The sequence below is a fragment of the Saccopteryx leptura genome, chromosome 5, assembly GCF_036850995.1.
Source record: "Saccopteryx leptura isolate mSacLep1 chromosome 5, mSacLep1_pri_phased_curated, whole genome shotgun sequence".
NCBI lineage: Eukaryota > Metazoa > Chordata > Mammalia > Chiroptera > Emballonuridae > Saccopteryx > Saccopteryx leptura.
This window is the reverse complement of record NC_089507.1, coordinates 132,600,181-132,618,150: the sequence shown is the minus strand read 5'-3', so window position 1 is coordinate 132,618,150 and position 17,970 is coordinate 132,600,181. Positions and strand designations below refer to the sequence as shown.

Below are 17,970 nucleotides of genomic sequence, written 5' to 3'. Positions count from 1 at the left end.
CTCAAGGCCTTTGATTTTGCTGTTCTTCTGTTTGGAATCCCCTCCCCCAACTCTGTGAGAATACTTTTCTTTTCTTCTTTCCTTCTTTCCTCCCTCCCTCCCTCCCTCCCTCCCTCCCTTCTTCCTCCCTCCCTCTCCCTCCCTCTCCCTCCCCCTTCCCCCCTTCCTTCCTTTTCCTATTTAATTATCACTTCTCAGTGAGACCTTCCCTCAGTATCCTATCTAAAGTAGTAGGTCCCACCACTCTCTGTCCCGCCACCTAGCTTTATATTTCTTCTTAGCATTTACCACTTAACATTAATATTTATTGTTTAATGTATACCGTCCTCCCTAGAACAAATGCTTCATGACAGCAGACTTTTGTTCTGTTCACTGCTGTGTTTCCAGCTTCTAGAACACTGCTTGCCTCATGGCAAGGGTTCAATGACTATTTTTGAAATGAATGAATGGACCACTTAACAAAAATGCTGGGATTTGGTGTTTAGTGTCAACTATTGCTACTTCTCAAAAAATCTCATAGTGCTTTTTAATATAAAAATGTAGGAGATTGAGATATTTATATAAGGAAAGAATAACTACTGTATTTCTTTGAATGTAAGATGCCATCAATTATAAAACACACTTATTTAATGTACCATTAAGAAAAAACCTGGCCATTAAATTATGAAAATGCATTTTTATCACTTAGAAATTTTATCTTAGACTAACTGAATAAGCTGCTCTAGACATTAGATTTTAATATAGGTATATCATCCATACATTAAAAAGAAAACAAATAAATTTGTTAAAGTAGTCCTATAACACTTCACTTTCAGTGTCTAATTCTTCTCAAATATTTTTCAACCCTGAGTTGTCAAAAATCTATGCTTTGCCACATAATATCAATCTTTATGACATTAAGAGAGTTGCAAATACAGCATTCTGTTTTCAGTGAGCAACTTCAGTTTTTCTTAAAGCTACCAACACGCATTCTGCTTTGGTGCCTGTGTGCACGCAGGCAGTGACAACTATGTCAGGACAGCTGCCAGTGACTGTTGAAGAGGCATTTAGATTTTAAAAGTGCTGAATATGAAAAAATGAACATCTTAGAATCTAGAAAACATGTTTTGTTTCTAATATATAATAGCAAAGAACTATGCTTAAGATGTTTTTCATAAATTTGTAGTTTGTATTGTATGTTCATTCACCCCCCCCCCCCACCTTTATTTCCCTGTTGAAGATTATGGCAGAAAGGATCATCTTTAGAGACCTGTAAAAGAGCACTGGGGAGTGTGTGTGTATGTGTGTGTGCACTCACGCCTGTGTGAGAAAGCCCAAGAAGTTTCTACTATCACTTTATCCCTGTGAATAGTATCCTACTTTTTTACATATTTGGATTTAGGGAGGCAGAGAAGGGAAGAGGACAAGATGAAGAAGGAGAGAAAGGGAATCCAGCACAGAAATTCCTCTTGTAGATGTTATCATCAGTGGCAGTTATTTTCAGTAACAGATCTACTCTCCAATGGCACAGTGAGGTTTCATCAAAGGTTGTGTGAACTTTTATTGTTAAAAATGGCACTGCTCACATGAATACTGCTGCTCAGGTGAAATGGCTAATTACCTTCCTGCTTGGAAAGGGGCTTTGTTATGCTTTTGCTGGAGGAGGGGTTTTCACACCAAAAAGCTTTAAGAAGGAGAAGCAGATGGAGATGGAGAAAGAGAAGGAGATGGAGGAGGCCATGTTGTTGAAGAGAAAACAGCCAAGATGGCAGGGTGTTGAAGGAGAAGCCAGTTTCTGCAGAGTTTGTGCAGAGAGAAGGAGATGGGGAACTAGAAGTGACTGAGCTAGTGGGGGCCTTTAATTCTAGGAAAACCTGGATGTGTCAGTACCTTTGTGAGCACTGAATGAGTGGGTTTTAGTGCCCAGTGTATTTTTTACTCGCCGGCCGAGTGCAAGGCTAGAATAAAAGGTATGGCCCACCAAAAAAATTAAAAAAACAACAACAACCCAATGTTGTGTGAAAGCTTGCAGTGCAGCACTTGGCTCTACACTGGGTATTTCCACTCCTTAGGGGGGTTCTGTAAAGCCATGGCATGAGAAAATTTATAATGTGAGCATAAATGACAAGAGGAACTCCTTCCATTGTGTATCCTGATCTAAACTTTATTTCATGTAACCAGTTACATTTTTCAGTGAACTGACATTTTAAAAAGCAAAATGCCAGTGTTTTGTGTTCTTGGAGTAAATGTACATTTTAAGTAACAGTATTTTAATAACATGAAATACAAAACAGAAATGAAAGGAATCTTGAAGAGAATATAATACCTACTCATTTCAGAGTAACCAGTTATTTCGGGGGTTTACTGTATATGACCCTCCTGCCTTTTTTTTTTTATTATTATTATAGCAAAAAGACTGTCAAATTCAAACTATAAGGAATTAAGCAGAACTAGGTTTCTTTCTAGTCTTGCTCACTCAGTATTAAGTACAGCATAAATCAATGCCAGCTAAACATTTGTATGTTAGGCTAAACTGAATGAGGTTAACACAATCAGTCTTTAGGACAATATAGAGGTGCTTCAATTTTATTGGTAATTCCAGTTGCTCATTTACGTTCTGATTCCATACATAACAATCAGTGTCCATTTGTCTGTCTTAACTTTTGGATATTTGCTGCAGAAAACATTTCACCATTACTTCTGGGGTCTGTGCTCTCTAATGGTACTGACTAGGTGAGATGCCATTCTCACTACTGGACTGAATGCAAGCTTGGCCAGCATACTCCAGATTCAATGAGCTTTTGTGTTTCCTAAGAGGAGGGGAGAAAAACTGAGAATTATCAGCCCAGGTAAAAAGTGCTATCACTCTTTAGTGCACATATCTGTATTTTAAACAGGACCAAGTGACACACAATGACTGAGATAGGTGACTTTTTCTTTCCAAGAATGTAAAGAAATGGTGGGAGGGGGTAAATAGGAAATGTGACGTCAAGAGAAAATAGGATCAATAAGAAAAACAAGAACTTGGTTAACATTGCAGCTAATTGCCTATTCTTCTTGTTTCATTTTTTTAAAAAATCGACTAGACTCCCAGTATTGAATGTGGCTCAGTTAAATTTCTGAGTTAAATAAATAAACTCATTTATTCCCAAAAAGTAACTAAAGAACAAATTTATACAGGATCTTTTAATTTCTGCATCCCCACATTGGATAATATAGTAATTTGCCTAACTATTATGACATGAAAAATACAGCCTGGCCAAGTGCCATATCTGTAGCACCTTGCACTCCTCAAACACCCAGTCATTTCTGTTAGTTCACCTACCACACTGTGTGATAATCCCACACTGTGTGATAATCCAGTTATGTATTTGTCTTATAATAAGACCAAAGACAATACAACAATACTTTGAGAAGGCAGGAATTATCATAATCATTTCTGTGTATCCAGTATCTGGCATATAGTAGCTGCCTATAAATGTTTGTTAAACAATGGAAATCAGCACTCAGTATCAGTACTTGTGGCCTGATTGCCTAGAACCAATTCACAAAATTAAACTGCAATACATACAATGTTATCATAATCTAAGGTCTGAATACATGGGATTTTTAGCTTTCACTTTGAAATCTTCAAGTTATAATTATCACCATCTAGCAGTTTAGAACCTTCATGAAAATTTGTGTTCTGTTAGTTCTCAAATCTTACTGTATCAGAAATGTAGAATAACCAAGGGCCTGTCCCTGCGGTTTACTAAAATTTAACTTGTGGGCTTGAATTCCCTAGGATCCAAGCCCATAATTAACCACAATTTCATGTATCCATGAAAAGTCTATCTCAGTATAAAAAAGTAAGGGATCTCTAAGTTCATTTTTATACAGACTTCAGGATATACAGAAATATAAACAGAGTAACGATTAAGAACACTTTCATGGGTTCAAGGTACAAGTTTGTCACTGATTAGCAGCAGCATCTGTGAGAGGTTACTTGACTTCACCAAGCCCTTGTTCATCATCAGTAAAATGGGGATAATAATAAAACCAATTCTTAGTTACTGTGAGAAGTGAGTTAAATGAGACTCATGATACGTAGTATGAAAAACCAGGCAATGCTACTACTACTACGATTAGCTGCTGTTACTGGCATCAGAAGGCAATAAACACTGAGTTGGTAATGTATGTTCACATAAAGTTCTTCTCATTAAATTTACAGTTTGTAGCACAGCCTTGGTAGATACAGTTTTGGAGAGAAAGCTGTGGGATTTCTAAACCTAAAGATCCTTTTCTTTCCATAGAGATAATACTATATTTTGTATATGTGCTATAAAAATACTGTATTTTCCTATGCAAATTTCGAATAGAAGTAAAAAATGGTAAAAGTAAAAAAAGAACACCAGCATTTAGTACACTTTTAGTATTGCTAATTCAAAAAATAATTTGTCAGAATTACTTCATCAGATGGGATTCCATTTCTTAGGAAATATATGACCTTAATAACTTATTCACTGATGATCAAGAATTAATTATATCTAATTCAAGCAAGTATTCATTTGTCTGTCTCTCCTTTTCTGCTTACCTGCCTCCTACCTCAAAATATTTCTTCCCTATGTAACTGTAAGCCTTTTAGGATTTCTCAACTTGTATCCTTCATATTTATATACACTCAATTTCTTACTTGGGTTTATTCACTCTGACTTATTTTTCCCTTTTTTGGTCACCTTTACACATTGTTTTTGCATCTCAATACTTCAGAACCAATTTAATTCATTCAATTATCCTAAACTAGAAAGGACTGAGTTGATAACAATAGATTTTGAAAGACTGTTCTCAAAAATAGAGAAAAAATTTACTTCTCTCAATACAAATGAAGACATTCTTGTAATTCTAGTTATAGCTAGTAAGGTCTATCTTTGTACAAAACATTTTCTAATGTTTAGAAATTAAATCCCTTTGAGTGGAATGAAAAGCAGAAAGAGAATGAGCTGAAAAGCAAAACATCTTCCTTAAAGCATAACTACACACTTTAGAGCAAATATAGTTATTACAGTAAATTCAAGTTTAGGAGAATCTGCTAATGATAACAACTAAGGAGTAAATATTGTCTTCAACAAGCTATTTCTAAAAGTATAAAAAATCATTCTGCTTTGGAAATAAAAATTTTACAATAAGCAAATGCCTTCAACTACACAGTGTAAACTATCTTATAATATGCTTACTTCTCTGGAGGTCAGGATTTTCCTCTGAGCTTTAAAATTGATTTCCCTCCTCTGCCAGAAACAAAAACACCCCCCCCCAAAAAAAAACACCCCAAAGACAGTGTTTGTTGCATTGGGGTGGTAAGATTATGGGTATTTTTCTTTTCTACTTCCATTTTTCTTCTGTAATGTGCAGATTTTAAAAGAAAAAAATAGATTTTTGGAGAATACCTGATTACTTATAGATAGGGACAACCACCAAGATAGTAAACTCTTAACTTCTATCAAATGAAATGTTTAGTGTTGAAAGGTTAAAGAGAAAATGGTATACATATCCCCATGAAGCCGTGTAAATGACCTACATGCTTGACTTCTATGTTTGTTATTGTTTGAATGGCAGGCCATTGGACTTAACAAGAGAGGCTCATGGGGAATTTCAAACTCCTAAATGATAAATGAAACATAGATACTAAGTCAACCCAGCTACATTAAAGGATAAAAAGCTCAGACTACTCAGATGTACTTAAAATCAAAACATGCTAGCAAAAACTATGGCTTTCTTCAATGTTTTTGAACCAATATATTTTCTCATTAGTTTAGCAAAAAATGAAACAAACTTGATACATTCTACCAAAACACTGGCTTTGGCTTTGTTTCTCCCTCACCTTTCAAACACTCTGGCTCCAAGTATAGAACAGTAAATAATAAACAGTCTAAGAGTGTATTCAAACTTACCCATGTTAACAGTAAAAAGGTTGAATGTTTAATTTTTAATGGCATGAGGGTGACCAAGAAAAAAATTTTTAATGAAATTATAGCCTAAATATTGCTGACTGCATAGTTCAACTGTTCTGACTTTTGTTTCAATTACATTATATAAAATGCAAGTATGAAATATAATTTATACCTTGGAATGTCCCTGCATTTTCAAAATGAAAATAAACAGTTCTATTATTACTTCACATCAAATGTGAGCACTATACAAATTTCTTTTTTTTTTTTTTTTTCGTTTTTCTGAAGCTGGAAACAGGGAAAGACAGTCAGACAGACTCCCGCATGCGCCCGGGATCCACCCGGCACGCCCACCAGGGGCGAAGCTCTGCCCACCAGGGGGCGATGCTCTGCCCATCCTGGGCGTCGCCATGTTGCGACCAGAGCCACTCCAGCGCCTGAGGCAGAGGCCACAGAGCCATCCCCAGGGCCCGGGCCATCTTTGCTCCAATGGAGCCTTGGCTGCGGGAGGGGAAGAAAGAGACAGAGAGGAAAGTGCGGCGGAGGGGTGGAGAGGCAAATGGGCGCCTCTCCTATGTGCCCTGGCCGGGAATCGAACCCGGGTCCTCCGCACGCTAGGCCGACGCTCTACCGCTGAGCCAACCAGCCAGGTACAAATTTCTTATTCAAGATATCTAACCTTGCTTTTTATATAAAAGTCAATCGTGTGTAAAAAATTTAATTCTTCCCCATTACTCAAATACAATGGACTGTCAACTACAGCAGTATTTATACAGGGAATCAAAACACTAGGGACAGGAGTCCCTGTTTTGTTTGTATTTCAATCAGAAAGGTACTTTTTAAAAAGATCATCATTATACATCAACTTCTGTATTAACATCAAAGTACTAGAAACTAATGTTTCTAGTACTAGAATTGGAGGAAAAGGCTATTTGCTATATAGCCTAATACTAACTTCAGAAAAAATAATCAAGCTCCTTTTGAGCATTTTAAACATAAAGATGTGGCAAATACTAACTAGAAGAATAAAAATTAGTATTATTTTTCATGTAAGTAGTATTACAGATTATAGAAAATAAACAAAGCTCTCTCCATAGTGCACAGGAGTCCATTTTCATGAGACACACACACACACACACACACACACACACACAAAACCTGTAACAAAAAGGTTAATAAACATTCATACAAACTATATATTATTATTTAAGATATGACAAAAAGCAATTTTCAATTACATCTGATACTCTGCTTTTATGACTTTATTTTTATCCACACACCATGAATCAAGGATATAGAATGTCAGCCTTCAACTTAAACAATTTTGCTATAGGAAATTTCTGTCATAATCATAATAGGATTTAAACACAATTGCCCATTTTAATGACTTTTTTTTTACTCCTATAGAAGAAAGAAGCTTTTAATAAAGACAGTATGAGAAAATGAACTGTTTGGTAGATGGACCAGAAACCTTATATGGAAGATTTAGACACATTAAGAAAAACTAATGTTACTAAGTGGTTTAAATGTATAAGCTGGTTGATATAAGTTTTCTAATGAACTGATTATTTATGACAGACCAATATACCCCTCCAATTATGTATTTTAAGCTGCTTCTGTATTCTCTAAAGTGATATGTAGCTGAGATAGAATAAACTCTAAGTAATTTGTAAATGTTTCAAGGAAAAGAATTACTATTTTGTAACACGACTTGAAAACAGAATACCTTTTATATGTAGCAGTATGTAAAACTGGCATTAGATAATCAAAATATACACTGGAACACTAATAAATAATAAACTATAATTAAGGTATTGCTAGTCATTTGCTTTAAACACTGATTATTTAAGAGAAAAAAGAGTAAAATTGTTTTGAGTCAACAATCAAGTCTCAATGGCTAGGTAGTAATCTCAGCTATATTGTACTTTAAATAAAACTGAATATAAAAACACCATACCCCATATTACCCCATATTATTAATCAGATGATTGTGATTTGTAATGCCATGGGGATTTGAGTTTTAGATTTTTTAAATTAAATACTGAGGCACCTGTTTGATATTTGGAGTTTGAGTTGATTATCATCTACATTCTTTTCTTTTTTTAAAATTTTATTTATTTATTTATTCATTTTAGAGAGGAGAGGGAGAGACAGAGAGAGAGAGGAGAGACAGAGAGAGAAGGGGGGAGGAGCTGGAAGCATCAACTTCCATATGTGCCTTGACCAGGCAAGCCCAGGGTTTTGAACCGGCGACCTCAGCATCTCCAGGTCGACGCTTTATTCACTGCGCCACCAGAGGTCAGGCTCATCTACATTCTTGAGAAGAGAAAAGATGTTTGGAGAAATTAAGGGACGGGATTTAGACACTACAAATATCACAATGGGAAAATTCCACAAATTTAAAACTTACCGATTGTTCTTCCTCTGATTCCAGAAAAAGCAATAAAAATATCCACTATATTAGGACCCGAATACAAACCTAGTCCAAAATCTTTTAAGAATACCATTATCTTGTTTATTTAGTGAGCAGAAAAAAATTCAAGTAGGAGGAAGTATTCAATCATAGCCTTGAAAAATCTGATGATTTCAAGGGCAATTATTTCTTCAAAAATTCTTTTAAGTTTGAATACTAAGAGTTGAATGTATTAAGTAAACAGGTGATCATTTTTAAAAAGAAAAAAGTAGGCCCTAGCCCGTTGGCTCAGTGGTAGAGCATGCCCAGTGTGTGGATGTCCCAGGTTCGATTCTCGGTCAGGGCACACAGGAGAAGCGTCCATCTGCTTCTCCACCCCTCCCCATCTCCTTTCTCTCTGTCTCTCTCTCTTCCCCTCCTGCAGCCAAGGCTCCATTGGAGCCTTGTTGGCCCAGGTGCTGAGGATGGCTCCATGGCCTCTGCCTCAGGCTCTAGAATGGCTATGGTTGCAATGGACAACGTCCAAGATGGATAAAACATCGCCCCCTAGTGGGCATGCTGGGTGGATCCTGGTTGGGCGCATGCAGGAGTCTGTCTCTCTGCTTCCCGTTTCTCATTTCAGAAAAATACAAAAAAAAAATCTATATCTATATCTATATCTATATATCTCAACATAGGTCAGACAAAAATTTGTGACTTCTTAGAGATTGAAAATTGGACCTTATATAATTAAATATATCTATTAATTAACATGAGATCCTTAATAAATTTTTTTGAATTAAAAGAAGCATGATTTTTGCTTAGTTCTGCCATTTCAGCTTTTCCCCCCCTTCTTTTTACTTAAAGCCAGGGAGGCACAGAAACAGACTCCCACATGAGCCCTGACTGGGATCCACCTGGCAAACCCCCCATAGGGCCATGCTCTGCCCATCTGGGGCTGCTGCTCTGTTGCTCAGCAATTGAGCTATTTTAGCACCTAAGGCCAGGCTATGGAACCATTCTCAGCGCCCAGGGACAACTTGCTTAAATTCAGCCATGGCTGTGGAAGAGGAAGAGGAAGAGGAAGGAAGAGAGAGAGAGAGAGAGAGAGAGAGAGAGAGAGAGAGAAAGGAGAGGGGGAGGGGTGGAAAAGCAAATGGGCGCTTCTCCTGTGTGCTCTGACTTGGAATCGAACCCAGGACTTCCACACACTGGGCCGACTCTCTACTACTGAGTCAACTGGCCAGGGCTGCATTTCAGCTTTTGATCATATGACAACTTCAGAACTAGAAAACAGAAATTACTGGCTGGATAGTTCAGTTGGATGGAGCACCGTACCAATATGCAAAGATTGCTGGCTCAATCACCAGTCAGGGCACATGCAGAAACAGATTGGTGTTTCTGTCTCCCTCCCTCTCTCTCTAAAATCAATAAATTAAAAACAGAAAAAGGAAATCACTTTTTAAATAATATATACTTTGAAAAATTCAGTCATTTAGACATTCTTCTAAAATATTCAACTAACTATAGTATTGGTTAACTAGCTGAAAGTTCAAGATTTTAAAAGATAAACTTGTAAAATAGACTATAAAATCTTTACCTTAAATATTCTTTGTAGCAATAATTTTCAAACTTTGATGGTGACCCACAGTAAAAATTATCTTACATTTTTCACACTTACATACAGATAGGTATATATATATATATATATATATATATATATATATATATATATATACACACACACACACACACACACAACCAAAGAGTCATGAAATAATACCTACCTCTTACTATAAGTAATGTAGTCTATTTAAATTTTTCTAATGCTGATTTCAACCCACTAAACTGATATAACAACCTTTAATGTATCATGATCTGAAATTTGAAAAACACTCAGTATATCTAAGAAATTTTTTAAGGGGCAGGGGTGTCAAAGGGAATTAATAGTCTTTAGTTTACTTTCACTCTAAATAGTTTGAAAGTAATAAAATACTAAAAAATTTTAAAGACAATAGGGCAATAACCTCAATCCAGTAGCCTGAATAATACATTATATATTTTTAGCAACTAAATAAAGTAAAAAGGATAGAACCACCAAATAAAACTACCCTTTACCTCCCACAAAGTCAATTATGTCTTTTACTAATTAGATTTCCAAGAGAAATCGTATGCACTATTAACAAGGCCAAAGAAGAATTAAGAAATATATAATGTCTAAGACAGCTTCTGACCTAAAAAAGAGCTCCAGTGAATTACCTGGGGATTCCAAATTCCCTCAAACAAAACAACACTAATATCCTCCAGATTGGCTGGCCCAACCCCTTGCCATTTCAAGAAAATGTTTACATTGCAGCTGGGTTCAAATGCAAGGTCAGTTAGCTTTAAGATTTGGGAATCAGGCAATAGCTTTTTAGCTATGGTATAAATCACTATTACCAAAATCAATACATTTCTAAATTAATAAAAATAGTTTCGCTCTATTCCAGTGCTACCAAATTTCCTTAAAATACTTAGTAAAAAGAAAAGCTTTATTTCAAAAATGTCTTACTTGCAAATCAAAAAAGCTTTCAGGTTTAGCCATATTATGTTAAAGAATAACAACAATTAACTGTGAGTTTTATCTCTGTTCTGACTTCAAAAATGCCAGTTTATATCAATAAACAAGATAAGGCATTTATATTGTACAAATACAAACTTGTTCTTTCAAAATTGTTTCTGTGAATAATACAGAATAGACACCAGGAGATTATTTTCTATTTTATAACATGCTACACAAAAATCAATATGACTTTATTTGGGATAACTAGAAATACATTTTATCACTTATATCTCAGGACAAAATGGACAGCATGAAAAGTTCAACATTATAAACAATGAATAGGATCACATGAAGCACCCACATCATTCATTTAAGGGGGGGGAAACCCAACAAATGAACCAAGTGTTTTCTGTATGTATGCATGTATGTATGCAGATTTGAGGATAACAACAAATGAACAAACCATTATAGAACATGATGACTAGGAATGTATAAAATAGTTTTCTATTACATACATGGGGGAAAATGTCATTAAGTATCTACTATAACCCCAGTCCCTCTTGGGGTTCTATATACACATGAACTCTAAATCTTAAATATGTACCTGCAAGAATGGACTAATTTCTATTTTAGAGGCAGAAACACTGGGGCTTGGAAAGGCCAGATGACTTGCTCAATGTACAGTGTGTCTGTAAAGTCATGGTGTACTTTTCACCGGTCACAGGAAAGCAACAAAAGACGATAGAAATGTGAAATCTGCACCAAATAAAAGGAAAACCCTCCCAGTTTCTGTAGGATGATGTGGCAGCATGTGCGTATGCGCAGATGATGATGTAACACCGTGAATACAGCGGAGCAGCCCACGGCCATGCCAGTCGAGATGTGGACGGTACCGAGGAAAGTTCAGTGTGTTCTGTGGCTCACTAAATTCAAATCCGTGACCAAAGTGCAATGTGAATATCGGCGCGTTTATAACGAAGCGCCACCACATAGGAATAACATTACTCGGTGGGATAAGCAGTTGAAGGAAACAAGGCCAAAGAAGAACTAAGAAATATATAATGTCTAAGACAGCTTCTGACCTAAAAAAGTTTGGTGGAGAAACCCCATTCTGGTAGGCCATCAGTCAGTGACGAGTCTGTAGAGGCTATACGGGATAGCTCCCTAAGGAGCCCTAAAAAGTCTGTGCATGAGCCCACATTGAACTGCATTGAATAGGTATGAAACTGTTAGAGTTTTCCTTTTATTTGGTGCAGATTTCACACTTCTATTGTCTTTTGTTACTTTCCTGTGACTGGTCAAAAGTGCGCCATGACTTTATGGACACACTGTGTAATTAAGTAACACCAGAGCAGCACACTCTGCAAGATAAAAGTGAGAAGCAGAGTTCTTGGTAGGGCTACATCTCCCTTGGGCTCAGGACTGTTCACCTCACTGCCACAAACTGTGAGATCAAACCCCAAAAGGAGTCTACTGTAAAGCAGATTATCGCCTTTCTCTAATAGAAAATCAGGCCGATATAGTATTTGACATTCCCTATTACGTATTCAGTCCCACATCATCCCAGAAGCTAAATACCTCAAGTCTACACACCCATTATCATAGGGATTCTGATTCCTGGGTGGTTTCTGGCCCGTAGTCTGGCTCAATCTCTCATCTTGCCGCAACTCTGTGCCCTCCAAAACTCACACCCATCATTAGCAGAAATCTGTGTCCAGGGTCTTCTCTAAATGCTTCTTTTACCTTTCTGTTAAGTCTCTGAGGATACTTCATCTATTATAGCCTACACAACTGGTGGCATTTTTCTCCTCCCATATACTACAGAGCAACCTGTGTAAGATACAGGATGAGGTGAATCCCTCCTGCTCCTCACTGTGTTTCACTCCTCACCCCTGCCCCAGTTCCTCTGAAGCACATGCTATTAGGTAACACCATCTGCTACTCTTGTAGGGGCCATTTTTGGGATTCTGGGGTTAATGTTCTTCATTTTTAGAAGATTTTAGTACCTGGTTTAATAGTGGATATGTTGCCTTATCTCCCTGTGCTATGGGTTCCTCATATATCCAGGGGGTCCTCAGGTTACGACCATCTCAACATACGATGTTTCAAGTTTACAACACTCCCAAAAAAACTTTAAAAAATTGAGATGTAAGTGCTTCGGCTTACACTATTAGCATCATACAGTGATGGCAGATTCAGTAAGGTCTACAGAGCTGTAATGGATGCTCTGATTACAGAGCATAGGCCAAATGCTATAGGCAGGTTTTGGAAGAGAAGTCATCAACCTTCCAGACTAGCCTGGAGCAATTCTCTAAGAAGGTAGAGAGGCCTGCAACAGATCCTGTACCCTCTACATCAGCTGCTTCTCGAGATGAAACACCTGTAGTACAGGTAGAATCATCTCCAGCATCTCCTGCATGTTCCTAAGGCAATCCTGATGCACCTGATCCAGTATCTCCAGCACCCTCTGCAGGTTCCCCTGCCTCCCCAGCTTCCTCCTCCCAATAGATCACTCTCTCCCACCTCACAATGCCCCTGCCAGTGTGCAAACCAAGCACAGGAATAAAGGTAAGAAGCTTTTTTTACACACACTTTTTGTCATTTCTTTTCTGTTACTACAGTACAGTATATTCATTTCCTTTTCTTTTTTCTGTGGCTTAGTTGTGTTTTTATGTTCTGATTTTACAACTGTGATAGGATAGGTAAGTGACTTAGGCTAGGGTATGTTTTGACTTACACCAATTTTTGGGTTATGTCACTGTCATAGGAATGGAACTGTGTCATAACCCAAGGACCTCTTGTAACAGGAGGATAATCATGGAATCTGACTCAACTACATATTTAGTACCCAGCATTCCCTTGTGTTCTTAGTTCCCTCTTTTCCAGGCTAGACACACACCATGACTAAACTTGAATAGCTCTTGCAGTCCCTCAACTCTCTTGCTCCTCCTTCCCATCATCACACCTACCTGGCCAAATCCCAATTCTGGTTAAATCCAACTTTTCACTTGCTCTAGGCTTCTATACAGCCAGCCAAGTCTGGCAAGACGCACTCTATTCATAGAAAAGAATTCTCTTTCTCCCTCCCTCTCTCTCTCTCTTCCTCCCATCTTTCTTAAAGACTATTTTATATTTTCTCCTCTCCGTTCAAATACTTAACACTCCCTCTCTCCTTTTCTTATCTTAATGTCCTCTTATTTCCTTCATTTCATCAGTAGACGTAACCAGAACTATCTCTTCTTCCTAAATCTGCCAATTTCTCAAGGACTTTGCTGCTCCATTTACACCCTGTTTTATGCATTACCTGCCTCCTCTCAATCAAGTCTTTCCCATTAGTATGTATATAAGCATGCTGTATCTCCAACCCTAAAAACAAAACAAACAAAAAAACCTTCTTTGACCCAGCTACTTCCTCATATGTCTACTCTGTTATGTGTAAAACCTGAAACCGCCTCTGCTTGTCACTACTTCCTTACCTCTTGTTCTCTCTGCGGCCTCTGCCAATTACTTCCATTCCCAACGCTCCACCAAAATTGCGCTTGTCGAGGTCAACAATGGCTTTTATTTTGCCAAATCCAATGGCCCATTTTCAGTCTTCATCTTATGTAACATCTCAAAAGTACTTCCTTCTTTTTTATTTTTATTTTTTCTGAAGTTGGAAACAGGGAGGCAGTCAGACAGACTCCCGCATGCGCCCAACCGGGATCCACCCGGCATGCCCACCAGGGGGCGATGCTCTGCCCCTCTGGGACGTCGCTCTGTTGCAACCAGAGCCATTCTAGCGCCTGAGGCAGAGGCCATGGAGCCATCCTCAGCGCCTGGGCCATCTTTTGCTCCAATGGAGCCTTGGCTGCGGGAGGGGAAGACAGAGACAGAGAGGAAGGAGAGGGGGAGGGGTGGAGAAGCAGATGGGTGTTTCTCCTGTGTGCCCTGGCCAGAAATCGAATCCGGGACTCCTGCATGCCAGGCCGACGCTCTACCACTGAGCCAACCGGCCAGGGCCAGTACTTCCTTCTTAATTGCTGTTTTCCTTATTGGCTTCCAAGTCTTTTCCTTACAACTAGCACATCCACTTGTCCCCTCCACCGCCACCTGTGCAACACGCACCCACTTTCCCACCTACCTGACCCCTACTTTCCAGTCTCCAAATAGCAGCCAGAGAGATCTTGTTAAAACATAAGTCAGATCATGCAACTTAGTTTATCAAATATTTAGGTTAGAACAAATACAAACCGTATTCCTTATGATGGCCCACAAGACCATTTATGACCTGGCCCCTGCCTGCCTAATTCATATACCTCTGCATATTTATCTACTATCATTTGCTCTGCTCTGTTCTGCTAAAGACTATCCTCTTATCCCCAGAAAATGTAAAACTTGTTTCTCTGTGAAAGAATGTATACTTGTTGAACCATCTGCTCGAACTAATTTTTTCTAAGATATCCACAAAGGTAAGGGAGGAAAAATATCCATACGAATTTCTTCATTAGGTTTGCACAGATGACATCCTGACTGCTTCACTGAAGTAACACTCTCCTAACTCCCACCCTCACTCTTTACCTGCTTAATTTTTCTCACAGTACTTATTACTATTTGAAATTTCATCAAATATATACTTAGTTACTTTTACATTGTCTGTGTTCCCAAGTAAAATGTAGCACTATGAGGGGAAAAACACTTTGTTTTGTCCATTGATGTATATCTCCCACGTTAAAAAAAAAACACCAATGCTTAAATGTGTTGAGGACATAGGAGGTACTCAATAAATATCTATTGAATGAATGAATTTAGTAAGCAGTGAAGAGGCTTCAAACCCAGATCGCTATCATTCCAATGCCTATTTTTTTCATACTGTCTGATCAACATACTGCTTGTATTGCTAAAGAAAATTTAAAAATTAGTATAATCCCTTTTAAGTTACTTTTTGTCAGTCAGTTAAGCTTACTTCAAAACTATTTATTATGTTTTCAGATAAAGACTATGCCTCAAATAGTTAACAAGATAAAATAACACTAGTGTTGAAAGAAGAAAACTACAAATACTCTTGGGTTGACTTAAGGCAACAAGATACCAGAAAGCTCAAACTTATAAACATACATACATAAAACTCAGTTTTAAAAAGATTATTTTAAATAAGAAGTTGTACTAGAGCAGTTACACTATGATTTGACCTACACATTAAAACCACATGGTTTAATTTTTTAAATCTCACCTGTTATGAAAGACATGCCTTTTATAAGTTTAGCTCTCTTAAAAGTTATGTTAAATAGAAAACTGTGTAACAGATGTGGTTGTTAGTGATTAAAACAAACTACTAAAACTGAGATACATGTAGGTATATCAATAGATACACTGACATATTTTTAGAATTAATTCAGTTCTTATATTATTAAAGTTAATTGACTTCTTATATTTATCACATTTTATAGCTAAGATCTACATATGAAGCCGATAGGTTAAACTTGAGTAACAGTTACATGAAATTAATTACACTATTCTACTTTTGTATATGATTGAAATTTTCTATAACAAAAAACACTTTTTAAAAAATTTAAATATTTCACTTTAGTTTCTATGTGTGTATGCCATTCAAAAACATAGGCAAAATAAGTATACCTACATTAATTACCTGAAAAAAATTAAGACAAAGGCACAATGTGCCTTCCATTAACAAAGGAAGCTATCTAGCTGACTGAAAACAAGGTTTCAGAATTCTGTACAGTGCCTTAACCAGTAACTACTGGGTAGCATCCAAGCTAAATACTTTTGGATTAAGTGAAAGAACTACACTGAAACAATTTACAAACCACTCACTCATTTTGACACAAAAGATACAATAGACCGCTTAGACTCTTAAAGAGACTGGGGCTTTAAAAGCTACATGGCATTACCTTAGGATGACACAGTTCTTTAGGAGCCTAAAAAGTCCTCTTCCTAAACTCTAACAAGAATTCATGCTCCTGTAGGAATGTAAGAGCAAAGGTAAGAGTAACAGGTTTTTCATGAAAGCACTGAGAAGCAAGGAATGCGTGTAAGTCTATAGGTACATGTTGTAAGTATATCTACCTATATCTATCTATCTATCTACCTATCATCTATCTAAACAAAAGGTCTAATAGGTCAGTGATTTAACAATAAAGCTTTACTCTACTATCAACACTAATAATAAAGTACCAACTATTAAAGAAACTACTTAAAATGTTCACATTTATCTCAGTTTGAGTCTCAAGTATAAAAGCTTGGGCAGCACTTACTGCCCCTTCCCCCCTCAAAAAAGGTAAGCAAAGAGGCATTAGAAATTTACAATAGATTATAACAATTTACAGTGCAAATCCAAATTTGGAAACACTAAAATTCAAACATTACATGAAATCAAATTATCTTTCATATATGCTTTTGATATACATTTATTGAAAGCCTACCACATGCCACAGGTTCTGAGAATAAGGTAGCAAACCAGAAATGGTCCCTGTCCTTCTGGAATCTATTGTCTGGGGGTAAGAAAGACAATAAATAAATAGACAAACTCTGTTTGACAAATGCTGTGAAATAAACATGGTAGAAATGAATGGAATGGGACAAACACCTGCTTTGGCCAAGGATCCCCAAGAAATTAACATAAGCTGAAACCTGAAGGGTGAAAAACCAACCATTTCCCCTTCTTACCCTGGCATGTTTTAATTTTTTTTAAGTTGATTTTAGAGAGAGAAAGAAAGAGAGTGAGCAAGAGACAGAAACACTGATCTGTTTCTGTATGTGCCCTGACCAGGTACTAACTTGTATCCATATTCTACCTCTTTATCTCTTAAATAATAGAAACAGAAAAATCAAAAGCATGCTTCCCAGTCCTAAATTGTTGCCAACCTAGTTATGCAATAGTGTTTAAAGTCCTTTTCGATGAGGAACTCACCACTCGATTTCCAAACCCAGCTGTATGAATGCCTCATCGCTGTATACTCTAAGTCAGGGGTCTCAAACTCAACTCAGCATGTGGGCCGCAGAGCAAGATCACAGCCTTTCCGCGGGCCGCACTAGGTCTACAAAAGGCAACTGTTATGCAACACTTTTCTCACTGCAGTTGAAAACAAAAAAAAAGTCAGTACAACAAACACAATCGTACATGCAGTTTACTC

At 37.3% G+C, this 17,970-nt stretch overlaps 1 protein-coding gene across 5 annotated transcripts in view; it reads right to left on the bottom strand.

The window, feature by feature from the left end:
- The window catches only part of TAF3 (TATA-box binding protein associated factor 3), a 209,643-nt gene that overhangs the window by 81,239 nt on the left and 110,434 nt on the right, over window positions 1-17,970 (bottom strand). The window contains exon 1 of one of the 5 annotated variants that reach the window (XM_066384907.1): window positions 8,217-8,229. The exons of the other annotated variants lie outside the window; for them this stretch is intronic. The gene's annotated coding sequence lies outside the window, so the exon portion shown is untranslated. Of the gene's footprint in view, window positions 1-8,216; window positions 8,230-17,970 lie in introns of those variants that run through there. 5 annotated transcript variants of the gene reach the window in all.